Genomic DNA, 16,406 nt, shown 5'->3' with positions numbered 1-16,406 from the left:
TTTTTTGGACAACTGTCTATTCAGATCCTTTGCCTGATTTTAATTGGGTTATTTTTTAATTGTTTGGTTGTAAGAGTTCTGTACATATTCTGAATTCTAGGCCTTATCATATATATGATTTGCAAATATATTCTCTCTATTCAGTAGTTTGTCTTTTTACTTTCTTGATGGTGTCCTTTGAAGCACAAAAGCTCTTCATTTTGAAGCAGTCCAGTTTATTCCTTGGTTGCTTGAGCTTTTGGTGATGTATCTAAGAAACCATTGCCTAATCCAAGGTCATAAAGATTAATGCCTGTGTGTTACTCTAAGAGCTTTTAGATTTAGGTCTTCTGTCCATTTTGAGTTAATTTCTTATATATTATGTAAAGTAAGGGTCCAACATCATTCTCTTGCTGTTAATCTTGTTGTCCCAGCACTCACTTATTTAAAAACAACTGTCATTCTTTTTTAACTATGAAGTAAGAAAAGCAATTACATGCAACCAGTGGGAGGGAGGATGAAGCAAAGTAAACTGGAAAAAAAGTAACTTGAGATGTTTTAGTACCATTTCCCCCCCCTCCCTTTTTCTCCTTTGTTTGCTTTTTTATTTTAAAGAAACTCTTGTAATGCTATAACATAAGAACCTGTGGTATAAATCAAATCAGATCAATTTGAATGAATGTATAAGAATCTTTTACTGTGTGTCAGTTTTTAATATATGTTGGTAGGTAGCCTCATTTTATATGGAAATTATTTTGCATAAGTATTGAAGCTCTGTGTTTTTGCTTGTATTTGTATTAGCACTAAATAACTTAGTTCAGCATATATGGACTAGGTATATGTTGAGTCTCGGTAAATTTAATAATAATTCACATTAGTCAGTATATGTCATTTAGTAAAGTATGGTTCCAAATCAGTAACTCCCTATTTTCTTTGTAGTATAGAAAAAGATTCTCTTAAATCTTACAGTTTTGGAATAACCATTTATCTAAGAGGGATTAAGATATATTTTGTTGTTGAACCAATTTCTTTGAGTGTTACTCTCTACTTAACTAGTTGTGGGACAAAGAAGGTAAGGGAGTAGTAGTTCTTTGTTCATTCTTTAAGTGAACACTTTGAAAACTAATGTTTACTGATGTCTCTTCTCTTCTAGGCATTCTACATATGCTATGTCATTTAGTCTTTTCAACAACCCGTGACATGGATATTATCCTAATTTTACTGAGGCTCAGAAAGCTAAATAACTTGCTCTAGGTCACGGCTAGTAAGTGACACAACCCAAGATTTGACCCTTGTCTCTAATGATGTAAAGAGGAGGAACTTAAGATGTTTAAAATCAGGGATAGGGAGATACCATTCTTAGAAGTAACTGTAATACCAGGTAATCTGTGACAATAATAGCTAATTTTTATTGAGAGTCTTTCTTTGCCACCAATGTACACAACAGTTTGTACAGTTTATCTTTGCTACAGTGTGAAGTGAATGAGAGTTTCAGTGCACAATAAAAGTGGAATATTGGTTTGGGGCCTTAAATGCACAGAATTCCATTGAAGGTCTTTGAGTAGAGAAATAACAATCAGATTTGCATTTTTGGGAAGATAGTTCTTGCAGTATAATGGAGTTTGGTTTGGATTTAGGAAGGCCTGAAATATGGGTGACTAACCTGCAAGATGCTAAATTCATTCAGATGAGAGGTGCTGAAGCTTTCAGTTACTACAAATAGTAGTGGAAAAGGTGTGAGAGACCATGCATAAGGGAAATTGATAGAATGTTTGGAGTGATTGAGTATAGAGGAGAGTGGGAGAGAGGGACATCAATAACTCAGTTGATTCTGGACTACTAACAGAGATAAGGAACCTAGATTTTGGGTGTATAAGCTAATTTAGGAACTAGTCAAGAGCAATCTGGAACTGAAGGAGAATATGCTATATAACATTTGTGCTCTTGAAAACCTTATGTTCTGTAAATTGCACACTGAGAATATAGGGCTATGGGAAGCCGGGGTTAGAGCAGTCTACTCAAAACTGCAATAATTTTATAACAAGAGCACAATGAAGAATAATAATTGATATCTTGGGAAATAACTTGGATAGACCAGGTAGGCAGCTAGCATGGCTGGATGCTGCGGCAGGGGATGTTAAAAATATGCAAAATAGAGATCAGATGTTGGCTTGCAGTGGGCATTGAGACAGGGCAGTTCAAAGTGAAGCTCTGAGTCAGTGAGGCTGCTATTTATTAAGGTAGACACAAAAGGAAATACACCAGCGGAGAGCTGTGTGGGGCTGTAGGTCTGCTTTATTGAAAGGGAATCCTCAATGCAGACACTTATTTTCAGTTGACTAAGATCTGTAAGGACTTCTGCCTGTGCAGCAGCCAAACTGAGGGCTTTTTTTCTTAATGGTGAAGGTTATAATTCCACAATTTCAGCTCCATGTACAAATCCCTCAACTGACACATTAAATTGATACCATTTCCCTATTTACCAGTGGTCTATAAGCTAATTGGTATTGTAGAAAAACATGTCGTAGCTGAACTGGCAGTATATATTTCAGAAGCAAGGGCAGAGCCAGAGAGATGAATCATGATGTCACCTCCATTAAAAGTGATAATAGAAACGCCTGAAGTAGATTAGATTCTGTATTTAGTATTGAACAGATATTTGTGGTGCTATGTGCTACAATGTTGTGCTAAGCATACAAGGTCTCTTCACCTGTGTACATACAGTATATGAGGGGAAAGCCATTAAAAAATAATCATGCATTAGCACACATAGTGTAGCGGGGGTGACGGGGAAGGCAGTACAGTACAGAGAAGACAAGTACTGACTCAGCATCTTACTACACTGATGGACAGTGACTGACTGCAGTGGGGTGTGTGTGGGGGGACTTGATAATATGGGTGAATGTAATAACCACAATGTTGCTCATGTGAAACCTTTATAAGATTGTATATCAATGATACCTTAATTTAAAAAATGTTAAAAAAATAATCACGCACATCACAGTTTTATTTATATATTTACAATTAAAATTGCTATGAAGGAGAATTGAAGAGTGATGAGAGAATGTATATGAGGTCTCATGCATGATTTAGGGGAAGTAATGTTTGACCTGAGATCTGAAGGATGAGTGGGAGTAACTAGTGAAAGAGTTGGGTGGGGGTGGGGGTGGAGAGAATGCTTCAGAGAGAAGGAACAACAGTTTGGAGTTCCTAATGTAAAAAGGAGCATGGAGTATGAAGTTCAGAGGTTTAGATGACCTAGTCTAACCTATCACCAAATCATATCAATTCCACTGCTCGAATACAGCTTTAAATTCACCAGTTTCTCTGTCTTAACTACCAGTACCTCCTAATTCAAGGCACCCTTTCACCTAGAGAATACTACAATAACATCTACATCCACTTGTTCAACTTCATACAATAAAGTCAGATTAATTTTAACTCCTCCCTTTTCTCTGCTTAAAAAAAACTTTGAAGAGCTTACTGCTGTTCATAGGCAGAAGACCAAAATGACATACAAGTACTCCTCTCCCCATTTTTCTTAACCACAGTTCAGCCATTCCCCCCTAATCAAACTCTAGCCACCTTGGCCTCAGTTCTTTGGATCCAAGACTGATTGAAATAGGTTGGGGAAAGAATGGGAAAACAGAAATGGAAATAAAGAGTATTAATAATTGTTTTGGGAAGTTTGGCTTTGAAGGGGAGGAGCTAAAGGTGGAAATGGAACAAAGGAGTTTTTTTTTTTCTTTAAGGTGGGAGAAACTTTAGCTACATATAAATTTTTATGAAAAAGATTCAATGGAGAGAGAAGGAATTGACTATTCTAGAAAGAACAAAGCAGTCATGAATAAAGTTTTTAAAAGGTAGAGAGGGTATGAGTCCTGCCTAAAGGTGGAGTGTTTGGCTTTGGGTATAAGAAAAGCTTTTTAGAACTGGAGGATTGGAGGAGAGGATAGGTATAGGTTTGTACATATGAAATGGAGACATCAGTGGAGATGAGGAGCTTCTTCCTGTTTTCTTTTTGAATTACTGTGCAAGGCCATCTGTTTAGAGTGGAGAACATGTAGTGGGATGAACAGGTTTGAGAATAATGGAGAAGGGTTGAAATAACGTTGACTGAGTGCAGAAAAGAAACTGACCAGAGAAACAAGAGTGGAGGTTTGAAACAGTATTTGCTGGGTAATATAGAGGGCTCACTTAAGTTTGGTAATAATAAATTTATTAGTACTAATAGTAAATCAGCTGATTCAGTCAACATAAGGAAAATATTTTGTTAGCAGTGTTAATTACTTTGAAACTCATATTCTGTGTTTTGCAACCTTAAAAAATGATATCCTCTGAGTTTAAATTTTTTTCTCCATTTTAAAATCTTTCATCTGTTTTTCAAGCTGCTGTCTTAAACAGACCTCTGTAAGTCAAAAACCTGAGTTCCTTTACTGAACTATTATTTCACTCTAGCTTTTAAGTGAATATATGGTTACTGGAACAAAAAAGAGGCTATAGAGGAATCTGAGTTAACCAAGCTCCTGAATTCTCTCATAACTGTTCTTTGGAAATTCTGGTTAGTTTGAAGATACTGTGTGAATTGAAGTAATTTATTTGAATTTTGAGTTGAGAAAAGATTAGGCCAAGGTTTTCTTGGTACTGATAAAATAACAGATGATTATGAATTATTAGAGATATCTTGTGTAGTGTTTAATTTTGGAAAGGTGCAAATTTCATGGAGCCTCTCGGCATTCTTGGAGGAACAGTTTGGGGACAGTTATCATACAGAGCTCTCAGAGTCTCTATCTTAAACATTTTTTCCCCTAAATTTCAATATCCCGCTTTATTTAGAAACAGAACAAATTGAAAAGGGGGATAAATTAAAATATTTGTAAAGCATTAGCTCACTGATTTTCAGATAAACTGTGTGTCGCCACATCTTCTACCAGTCTTTTTTGCAGCTTTACCAAGATGAGTGACAAATAAAAATTGTATATATTTAAGGTATACAATCCGATGTTTTGAAACATGTATACATTGTGAAATGATTGTCATAATCAAGCTAATTAACATATCCTTTACTTCACATATTTTTTTGTGGTAAGAACACTTGAGAGATACTCCTAGCAAATTTCAAGTGTACATTACATTGTTATTAACTATAGTCACCATACTGTACATTATGTCTCCAGAACTTACTCATCTTATTACTGAAAGTTTGTAACCTGACCAACATCTCTTCATGCCCACTCCCTCCAGCCCCTGATAACCACCATTCTGCTTGGTGCTATGAATTTGACTTTTTTGGATTCCACATATAAGAGAGATAATGCAGTGTTTGTCTTTCTTTATCTAACTTATTTCACTTAACATAATGTCTTCTAGGTTCATCTCTTGCAAATGGGAGAATTACCTTCTTTTTAGGCCAAATAATATCCCATTATATATATATTCCATTTTATATGTATTTATAGATAAATAAATCATATGATAGTTCTATTTTTAAGTTTTTGAGGAACCTTTATACTGTTTTCCAATATGGTTGTACCAACTTACATTCCCACCCATAGTGTATAAAGGTTCCCTTTTCTCTATATCCCTGCTAACACTTGTTATCTTCTGACATTTTGATAATAGCCTTTTAATAAGTGTGATCAGTAATGTTGAACATCTTTTCATGTATCTGTTGGTCATTTGTATGTCTTCTTTGGAAAAATGTCTGTTCAAGTCCTTGGCCACTTGTAAATCAGGTTATTTATTTTTTTGCTGTTGGGTTGTATGAGTTTCTTAAATATTTTGGATATTAACCCTTTATTGGATATATGAATTTCAGATATTTCCTCCCATTCTATAGGTTGGTTTTTCATTTTGTTTATTTTTTCTTTTGATGTGCAGAAACTTTCTAATTTGATACAGTCTCACTTACTGATTTTTGCTTTTGTGGCTTTTGCTTTTGGTGTCAAATCCAGTAATCATTGCCCAGACCAATGTCAAGAAGCTTTTCCCTATGTTTTCTAATAGGAGTTTTATAGTTTCAGGTCTTACATTTAACTATTTAATCCATTTTGAGTTGATTTTTGTGTATGGTGTAAGTGTATAATTTCATTCTTTTTGCATCAGGATATCCTGATCAGTTTTCCCAATTTTATTGAAGACTATCCTTTACCCACTGTGTAGTCATTATTCATTAACTGTTTATGTGTGGTTTTATTTTTGGGCACTCTGTTAAGTTCATTGGCCTTTATTATGTCTGTGTTTATGCAGGTATGTACTGTTTTGATTACTATAGATAAGTAATATGTTTTGAAATCAGGAAGTGTAATGCTTCCAGCTTTGTTTCGCTCAAGATTACTGTAGCTATCCTGGGTTCTTAGTTATTCTATATGCATTTTAGGATTGCTTTTTCCATTTCTGCCGTGGAAATTTTGATAGGGAATGCATCAAATCTGTAGATTGCATTGGGTACTATGAATATATTACCAATTTTATTTCTTCCAATCCATGAACACGGAGTATCTTTCCATTTATTTGTCATCTTCTATTTCCTTCATCAGTATTTTATAGTATTCAATGTATAGATCTTTTACTTCCTTGGTTAAATTTATTCTTACGGCTCTTTTTTTTTTTAAGGGAAGTATCATATATACAATCTTATATTGGTTTCAAATGTAAAACAAATGGTTCAGCAGTTACCCATAGTAAATCTTCACCCCTTCTAGTTACTATCTGTCAATGCAGAAATATGTTACAGAATCATTTACTATGTTCTCCATGCTGTACCATCTCCATGACCAACTTATATTATAATTACAAATTATTGTGCCCCTTTATGCCCCTCATCCTCCCCACCAATCCACGCCAACCCCTCCTTCTTGGTAACCACCAGTCCCTTCCCAGTGTCTGAGTCTACTGCTATTTTGTTCCTTCTGTTTTGCTTTGTTTTTATACTCTAAAAATGAATTAAATCATTCAGTATTTGTCTTCCTCCACCTGACTTATTTCACTGAGCATAATACCCTCTAGATCCATCCATGTTGTTGCAAATAGCAGGATTTCCTTTTTTTTTTAATGATTTTGTGTATATGTACCACATCTTTATCCATTCATCTACTGATGGACACTTTTTGCTTCTATATCTTGGCTGTTGTAAATAATGTGGCCATAAATATAGGGATGCATTTGTCTTTTTGGATCAGGGATTTTGTTTTCTTTGGTAAATTCCAAGAAATGAAATTGCTGGGTAAAATGTTATTTCTATTTTTATTTTTCTGAGGAACCTCCATACTGCTTTCCACAATGATTGCTCCAGTTTACATTCTCACCCAGGGTTCCCATTTCTCCACATTTCTTGCCAACATTTGTTATTTCTTGTCTTTTGGATAGCGGCCATTCTAACTGGTGTGAGGTAATATCTCACTGTAGTTTTGATTTGCATTTCTCTGATGATTAGTGATGTGGAGCATCTTTTCATGTGTCTGTTGACCATTTGTTTGTCTTCTTTGGAGAAATGTCTCTTCAGGTTCTTTGCCTATTTTTTAATTGGGTTATTTGTTTTTTTTTGTTAACCCCTTACCAGTTTGAGTCATCTACAAATATATTCTCCCATACTGTAAGATGCCTTTTTGCACTGCTGATGGTGTCCTTTGCTGTACAGAAGCCTCTTAGTTTGATGTAGTACCACTTGTTCATTTTTTATTTTGCTTCCCTTGCCCGAGGAGATGTGTTTGGGAAAAAGTTGCTCATACTTACGTTTACGAGATTTTTGCCTATGTTTCCTTCTAAGAGTTTTATGGTTTCATGACTTATTTCAGGTCTTTGATCTATTTCGAGTTTACTTTTGTGTATAGAGTTAGACAATAATCCATTTTCAATTCTCTTTTTCATGTAGCTGTCCAGTTTTGCCAACACCAGTTGTCGAAGAGGCTGTCTTTTCCCCATTTTATATTCATGGCTCCTTTATCATATATTAATTGACCGTATATGCATGGGTTTATATATGGGCTCTATTCTGTTCCATTAATCTATGGGTCTGTTCTTGTGCCAGTACCAAATTGTTTTGATTACTGTAGCATTGTCGTAGAGCTAAAAGCCTAAGGCCCCCAGCTTTGTTCTTCTTTCTCAGTATTGCTTTGGCTATTTGGGGTCTTTTGTGGTTCCAATTTTTAAAAAATTCCATATGAATTTTAGAACTATTTGTTCTATTTCATTGAAAAATGCTGTTGGTATTTTGATAGGGATTGCATTGAATCTATAAATTGCTTTGGGCAGAAAGGCCATTTTGACAAAATATATTAATTCTTCCTATCCATGAGCACAGGATAGTGTTCCATTTATTGGTATCTTCTTTAATTTCTTAATGAGTGTTTTATTCAGAGTATAGGTCTTTCACCTACTTGGTTAGGTTTATTCCTAGCTATTTTATTCTTTTTAATGCAGTCATAAATGGAGTTGTTTTCCTGATTTCTCTTTCTGCTATTTCATTTTTAGTACATAGAAACGCAACATATTTCTGTATATTAATTTTGTATCCTGCAACTTTGCTGAATTCAGTTATTAGTTCTGGTAATTTTTTGGTGGAGTCTTTAGGGTTTTCTATGAATAATAGTTATGTCATCTGCAAACAATGACAGTTTAACTTCTTCCTTACCAATTTGGATGCCTTTTATCTCTTTGTTTTGTCTGATTGCTGTGGCTAGAACCTCCAGTACTGTGTTGAATAAATGTAGTGAGAGTGGACATCCTTGTCTTGTTCCCTATCTTAGAGGAAAAGCTTTCAGCTTTTTGCTGTTGAGGATGTTGGCTGTGGGTTTGTTGTACATGGCCTTTATTATGTTGAGGTATGTACCCTCTATACCCATTTTGTTGAGAGTTTTTATCATGAATGGATGTTGAATTTTGTCAAATATTTTCTCAGCATCTATTGAGATGGTTATGTGGTTTTTATCCTTACTTTTGTTAGTGTGGCATATGACATTGATTGATTTATGACTATTGTACCATCCTTTCATCCCTGGAAGAAATCCCACTTGTTTGTGATGGATGATCCTTTTGATGTATTTCTGAATTTGGTTTGCTGATATTTTGTTGAGGATTTTTGCATCTATGTTCATCAGGGATATTGGTCTGTAATTTTCTTTTTTTGTGGTGTCTTTGGTTTTGGTATTAGAGTGATTCTGGCCCTCATAGAATGTGTTTGGAAGTATTCCCTCCTCTTCTACTTTTTGGAATACTTTAAGAAAGATGGGTATTAGCTCCTCCTCAAATGTTTGGTAAAATTCAGCTGTGAAGCCATGTGGACTTGGGATTTCGTTTTTTGGGAGTTTTTTTTTATTAGCAACTTAATTTCATTGCTGTTAATTGGTCTGTTAAGATTTTCTGTTTCTTCTTGGGTCAGTCTTGGAAAGCTGTATTTTTCTAGGAATTTTTCCATTTCTTCTAGGTTGTCTGAATCATTGGCATATAAATTTTCATAGTATTCTCTAATCTTTGTATTTCTATGGTATTTGTTGTGATTATTCCTTCTTCATTTCTGGTTTTGTGTATGTGTATACTCTTTTTCTAGATAAGTTTGGCTAGGGCTTCATGTTTTCTCAAATCACTGGTTGCTGGTTTCATTATTTTTTCCTATTGTTTTATTCTTCTCTATTTTATGTATGTCTGCTCTGATCCCTAGGGCTCTATTCATACAGTGTATGTTGTCTGTCAAAAAAGTTTTGAAAGCCACTAAGATGTAAATTTATCTCGAAATTGTAGACCAGGACTCAGCACAAAACATCAAGTGAAAACTTATTTTGTTTGTTTGTTTTCCATCCTTCTTTTATTAGGTAGTTCTTTCTTGGCCATATTATTTCTTGCTTTTTAGTATGTGCCTAAAGGCAATCACACATCTGGGAAAGAAATCAGTAATTATATTGCCTAACCAGCATGCCAATTTATAAATTAAGAAGGCTCTACACTGTGCCCATACAAAAACATAATAATACATTAACAAGGAGTTTGTCATTTTCAGCATGACATTTTCCTGATCTATTTTATTTTAATTTGAAGAGAGAGGAAATTCAGTATCAAGAATGAATTTATATTTTCTTTACATATCTAGCCTTATTTTGCTCAGTAATTAGTATCAACTTTTTCTAGTTACATGTGTAACTAAGATTAAGGTAATGAGAGAGCCTCAGGAGTTGCTAATTTTTGTTGAAATGTTTATGAACTAGTGACCTGGTTCTGTACTATATTCATTTTTTTTCTTCTGTCTTGAAAGTTCACTGCTAATTTGTGTTTGTTGTTTGTAGATAGTACTTATATTTAGCCAAATGCCTGTTACCACTTTTCATATGTTGTAGAATATAATCAGATTTTGGTAAACCCAGCTGAGAGGTTTTTTTCACTTTCTTTTTATGGGAGCCACGCTAACAGGGACAGATGGAGAAACTGCTGAGAATACAATGTGAAAGATGGGCCTTAAGGTTTTATTACTGACACAGGTTAAAACTTTTTTGAATCCAAATCCATACTTTACTTGTCCTTAATGGTTTTGTTGACCTCAGAAAATGATAACTTTATTGGTAATTTGACCTGAGTCTGACTTTGCAGACAGGTTATAATTTTAGGAAAAAGAACATATATATTTGGCATAAATACTAATTTTATATTTTAAAATACAAGTAAATCTTTTTCTATAATTTTAACAGATACAACTTTTACATATAGTGAGAAGGAGATACCTACTACAATTAATTTTAATGTAATAGGTCTTGGCAGGCAGGCTGAACAGGTAGTATTGTAGAAATTTTGAAAACTTTTAAGAGTAATCTATTTAATACTTGTTGGAATTGCTTTTTTAAAAATAATGATAAGGAAATATTTGCTTCTGAATGAAACAAAAGTGAAGTTACTGAAGTGTCATTATGCATAGCCAGCTTACTATTACATATATGATATAAATATTTGATGCCTGATATTCAGCCAAGGAGATTTCATAGCATACATTACTTTTTTTTTCGTAATTATCTCCTAAAATGTTTCTTTAAATTTAAGTAATAGAAGTCTTATTTCAGTATGTGTGTGTATTTCTTTTGAGTTTTTGTCTTAATTGGACTCTATTCTCTGTCTTCTGTTCAAGGATATAATAACAAAACTTGATAATGTGAATCCCTAAGTAAATGGCTAGATGTTGAGGAAAATATATAAAACTCTATTAGATCTTCATTATAGTAGTACTTCAGAGAGAAGATATGTTTCCATGAATGTAAAAAACAGAGAGGAGCAAATATGTGAAATTTCATATTTTACACATAATCAGAGTTTTTCACTTCTGACTGTTTCTACATGAACATGGTCATTCAGGTGAAAGAACTTTATAAATATAGTAAATTTCATTTGAGCATTGTAGTAAAGAAATTTATTTCTTTTTGTTATTCAAGAAATGTTGAATACCTACTATGACTTCTAGGATTGTGTTGATACGCCTAATTGATTCTCTAAGTCAGGGGGTTGGCAAAACTTTTTCTGTGAAGAGCAAAATAATAAATACTTTAGACATATGGGCTACATGGGGTCTCAGTCTCTTATTTTTTTTTCTTTGTATTTTAAACAGTGCTTAAAAACATAAAAATCATTTTAGCTTGTTGGACCTATAAGACAGTCCAGAGACAGTACTTGGTCTAAGTGCCATAGTTTGCCAACCCTGCTCTAGGTAAATAAAAAAAATCATTCAAGCATCTTTTAAAATTAGAAAATAACCACTTTTAGTGGAAATGTTTCACAAATCTTTTATAAACTTGGATGCCTTTTTTTTGGCTTTTTATTATGGAAAATATCAAATACATACAAAAAGTATAGTATTGTAAATCCTCATATCACTAAGCTTTAACAGTTACCAACATATGACCAATCTTATTTCATCTGTACATGCCTCCTCATTAGTTTGAAGCATATTAAAGGTGTCATATTATTTGTAATTATTTCAGTGTTCTGGTTTGTTATCTTTATTAATCACTTTGCCAGTACCATATTATATTGTAGCTATATAGTAAGTCTACAAGTTAGGTAAGGTAAATCCTCCAATTTTTTCATTCTTTTTCTTGGCTATTTTCAGTCTTTTGACTTTACAAATAAAATTTAAAATTGTTTTCACAATTTCTAGAGCCAAGCCTACTAGAGCCTACTAGGCTTTCATACACACACACACACAAACACAATTTTTTCCCCTTTTTTGATTGGATTGACTATAAATCAGTTTCAGGGGAATTGACATCTTAATAATAGTCTTCTGATCCACGAACCTGGCATATCTCTCCATTTATTCAGGTCTTTAATTTCTCTCATCACTATTCAGTAATTTCAGTGTATAGGTTCTTGTATATCTTTTGGTATATATATACTTCTAAATATTTCATGTTTTATTATCATTTTTTAAAATGTAAATTTCCAATTGTTTTTTGCTAGTACTAGTATATATACTTAGTTATTTTTTAGAAAATTAAAACATAAGAGAAAAAAACCTTGGTTTGATATGTTACATTAAAATTTCCATTAGTTTGTGGACACTTCTGGCTTTCTGGTGTGCTTTATTATCTGTAGAAATGTTACTCTGTTTATTCTCATTTTTCTTATAAAACTTGGTATGGGAATTGGCTATAATCCAGTTTAGGTGTTACTTGTCCAAATTTTTTTCTGTCTTCCTCCCATTCTCACCCCTCTTTCTGAGATCCCAGTTCTCTTCTCTTATTTGTGTTTAGGTGAGATGGCTTTTTCTGTACTATTTTTAGATGAGGAGGGTTGGGCAGGCTAGCTTTTCTAGGTCTATGGGTCTAGGAATCCTTTTCTGTTGTTAGGTAGTTTTAAGAAATATACTTCCTGAGACCATTTCTCTTCTTCTTAGCTTCTTATATCTAGAGCAGGATTTCTCACTCTTACAATATTGGCATTTTGGTTAGATAATCTTTGCTGTGAGAGATTGTCCTCTTTGTTATAGGATGTTCAGTGGCAGCCTGGCTTCTACTTACTACTTGCCAGTGACCACCCTGTGGTGCCTCCCGGCTGCCACCCACTGTAATTTTGGTAACCAAAAATGTTTGGAGGCATTGTCAAATGTCCTCCGGGAGTCAGAATTCTTCTAGTTCTAGATGTTGTTTCCTTTGTCCCAAATAGCTGTGTACTGCTTTGTTTATATTTTACATCTTGGCAGTTTATGCTTGGTGTGTTGCTTTGTCTTAAACGGGTGCTTCACTTAGATCTGAAATTTCTGATTTTACTGTGAAACTCTTGCATTTACCTGTGAATTGTAGCCAATGACATTCTACACTGAATTGGACTCCTCAGTACCTGGAGGCTGTTTGATTCATGGATGTTTTGGCTTCAGACTGCCCCAAATCCCTTTCCGCCTGTTCCTCTTAATGTTTCTGATATGATGTGGAACTTGCTGCTAAAGGTGTTTGGTCCCAGTGCTTCTTACTTTGCCTGTGAGTGATACATAGTCAATTAATTGTGTCATATTTATTGGTCATGTTTTTTTATTTATTTATTCTTATTCTTATTTTTATTTTTATTTTTTTATTTTGGTATCATTAATCTACAATTACATGAAGGACATTAGGTTTACTAGACTCCCCCCTTCACCAAGTCCCCCCCACATCCCCATTCACAGTCACTGTCCATCAACATAGTAAGATGCTGTAAAATCGCTACTTGTCTTCTCTGTGTTGCACAGCCCTCCCCGTGCCCCCCCAACACTATACATGCTATTCATAATGCCCCCTTTCTTTTCTGTACAGCAAAGGACACCATCAGTAGAACAAAAAGATATCCTACAGTATGGGAGAATATATTCGAAAATGACAGATCCGATAAAGGGTTGACATCCAAAATATATAAAGAGCTCATTCTCTTCTGTTGAGAAGTCTGATGATAACCTGATGGGTTTTCCTTTGTAGGTGACCTTTTTTTTCTCTCTGGCTGCCTTTAATACTTTGTCCTTGTCTTTGATCTTTGCCATTTTAATTATTATGTGTCTTGGTGTTGCCCTCCTTGGATCCCTTGTCATGGGAGTTCTGTGTACCTCTGTGGTCTGAGAGGCCATTTCCTCCCCTAGTTTGGGGAAGTTTTCAGCAATTATTTCTTCAAAAACACTTTCTGTCCCTTTTTCTCTCTCTTCTTCTGGTACCCCTATATTGCGGATATTGTTTGGTTTCGATTGGTCACTCAGCTCTCTTAAAATTCTTTCATTCCTGGAGATCCTTTTATCTCTCTCTGCATCAGCTTCCCTGTGTACCTGTTCTCTGTTTTCTAGTGCATTAATGGTCTCTTGCATCTCGTCCATTCTGTTTTGAAGTCCTTCCAGAGCTTGTTTTATTTCTGTATTCTCCCTCCTTAGTTCTTGCATATTTCTCTGCAAGTCCATCAGCATAGTTATGAATTTTGTTTTGAATTCTTTTTCAGGAAGACTGGTTAAATCTATCTCCCCGGGTTCCTTCTCAGGGGAAGATGTAGCAGATGCCGAAGCTGTCTGGGTTAGTCTTGTCTGGATCAAATTTTTTTGCCTTTTAATGTTGATAGGTGCAATGGTGACCTATTGACTTTCTGTCAGCTGGGAGAGCCAAGGCTTTCCACTTTGTCCTGGCCTTTCTTTACTGGGACAACTGCGACCCCTATTGGCTTGTGTTGGGCAATTGTGTGTAGACTGGGTCTCTGTATCTTGCCCAGCAGGTATGGAGGAAGCTCCCTTGCTGTGGGCGTGGCCAGCCTCAAGCTGCTGCTCTGCTATGTCGGGGCCCCGGAGGGGTAATAGACGGGGGGCTGTTTGGCTGTTTACCTCCGTGAGGGGTCTCAGAGCTGTTGCCCAGGAGGTTAGTGCACCCGGAGTTCCCTGGAATTTTCAGCTGCTGGACTGTGACCCAGGATGCTTCCGTTCAGCTGTGGCGTCCCTGTCCCTTTAAGACTTTCAAAAAGCACTCGCTTTTCTTTGGCACAGGGGTGCTGGCTTCGGGACCCGCTCAAAGGTCTTGCTGTCCTGTTTCCCTAGTTTCCAGCACTCCACGCATGCACTGTGTCTGTGCTCTGGTGCGGATGGCTAGGGCTGGGTGTTTAGCAGTCCTGGGCTCCCTCTCCCTCCCCGCTCTGACTCCTCTCCTCCCGCCGGGAGCTGGGGTGAGGGGTGCTCGGGTCCCGCCGGGCCGGGGCTTGTATCTTACCCCTTTCACCAGGCGCTGGGTTCTCACAGGTGTGGATGTAGTCTGGATGTTGTCCTGTGTCTTCTGGTCTCTCTTTTAGGATTAGTTGTCTTTGTTGTATTTTCAGAAATATATATGTTTTTGGGAGGAGCTTCCCACTGTCCTACTCATGCTGCCATCTTGGCTCTGCCCCTGTTGGTCATGTTTTATTTCTCTTTGGTTTAGTTAGATTTGTTCATTTTATTTTCCTAGATACTGTCTGTTTTGAGGGGAGAGGTATTCAGGGTCATTAAAAAATTATGTCCCATTCATCGCCCAGTTTCCCAGACTGCCTCTGCCTTCTTAAAATGAATATTCTAAACATGATTGAAGAAAATGTTCTAGATGGTGGGTGAGACTGGTGCCTATTCATGGATTTGAAGAAGGCCTAGATGGGGAGAGATTGAAAGGCAAGTGAGAGACTGAAAACCTGATGGAGGCATTTGTGCCTTGAGTAACCAGAGGGATTAGCTTTGAATAGGGGAAGAAGACAGTTTGTCTAACAGGAGAGGTAAGAGATGAGGTTTCACTCAAACATGCAAGTTTGCAAGTTTATGGTTAGGAAGCTAAGGAATGTCACATCTGGTACCCTCAATTGTCTTAGTGAACTTGAGTATAAAGTTGTCTGCTAAAGAAAGTAAGAGAACTGTAGAGGGCGTGAGGAAAGTAGCAAAGATTTTGGAATGGTGATGGTGAATATCTAACCAGAGAGATGGAAGTAATTGCTGAGTGATGCTAAGGGACGTCCTTAGGCTAATTCTTAAACTCTTAACTTTGAAAGATGCCAATTTTATGATTCTTAATCTTTTTTTTTTTAGTTTTATCTTTTAGCAACTTGAGTCAGAGAAGGTGTGTGTTTGTATTGACCTAAGATTAGGTTTTTGCAGTATAGGAGTTAAAGCATGACGAAAGGATAATGTTGTTAAGGCATGATAAAAGAGAGTGTGGTTTAAGGGATGCATTGTGGGATATAGATGGGATAGAAAAGGAAATCATGCCATTTGAGTGTTGATAGGTTAGGAAAATAGAGAGGATTCAAAGGAATCCAGTTCTGCATGGTTCTAGAACAGGTATGAGAGGAGTAAGAAATTAAGAAATGGACAGGAGATTGAAGCCAAGATAGAATACCAGAATTAAAAATTTCAGAGCTAGAGAAGTTTTGTTTTTTTTGTAAGACTACATTATGGCTATAAGAGTGTAGCACTGATGAAGAATATTGGGGTAGAAGAAGTT

At 35.7% G+C, this 16,406-nt stretch overlaps 1 protein-coding gene across 3 annotated transcripts in view; it reads left to right on the top strand.

Annotated features, from left to right (window-relative positions):
• TENT2 (terminal nucleotidyltransferase 2) overlaps nt 1-16,406 on the top strand; it is a 75,344-nt gene that overhangs the window by 10,575 nt on the left and 48,363 nt on the right. The window lies entirely within an intron of this gene.

This window comes from Manis pentadactyla, chromosome 2, assembly GCF_030020395.1.
Source record: "Manis pentadactyla isolate mManPen7 chromosome 2, mManPen7.hap1, whole genome shotgun sequence".
Taxonomy (NCBI): Eukaryota; Metazoa; Chordata; class Mammalia; order Pholidota; family Manidae; genus Manis; species Manis pentadactyla.
Note: the sequence above shows the minus strand (reverse complement) of the source record. Positions and strands in the feature narration are given on the sequence as shown.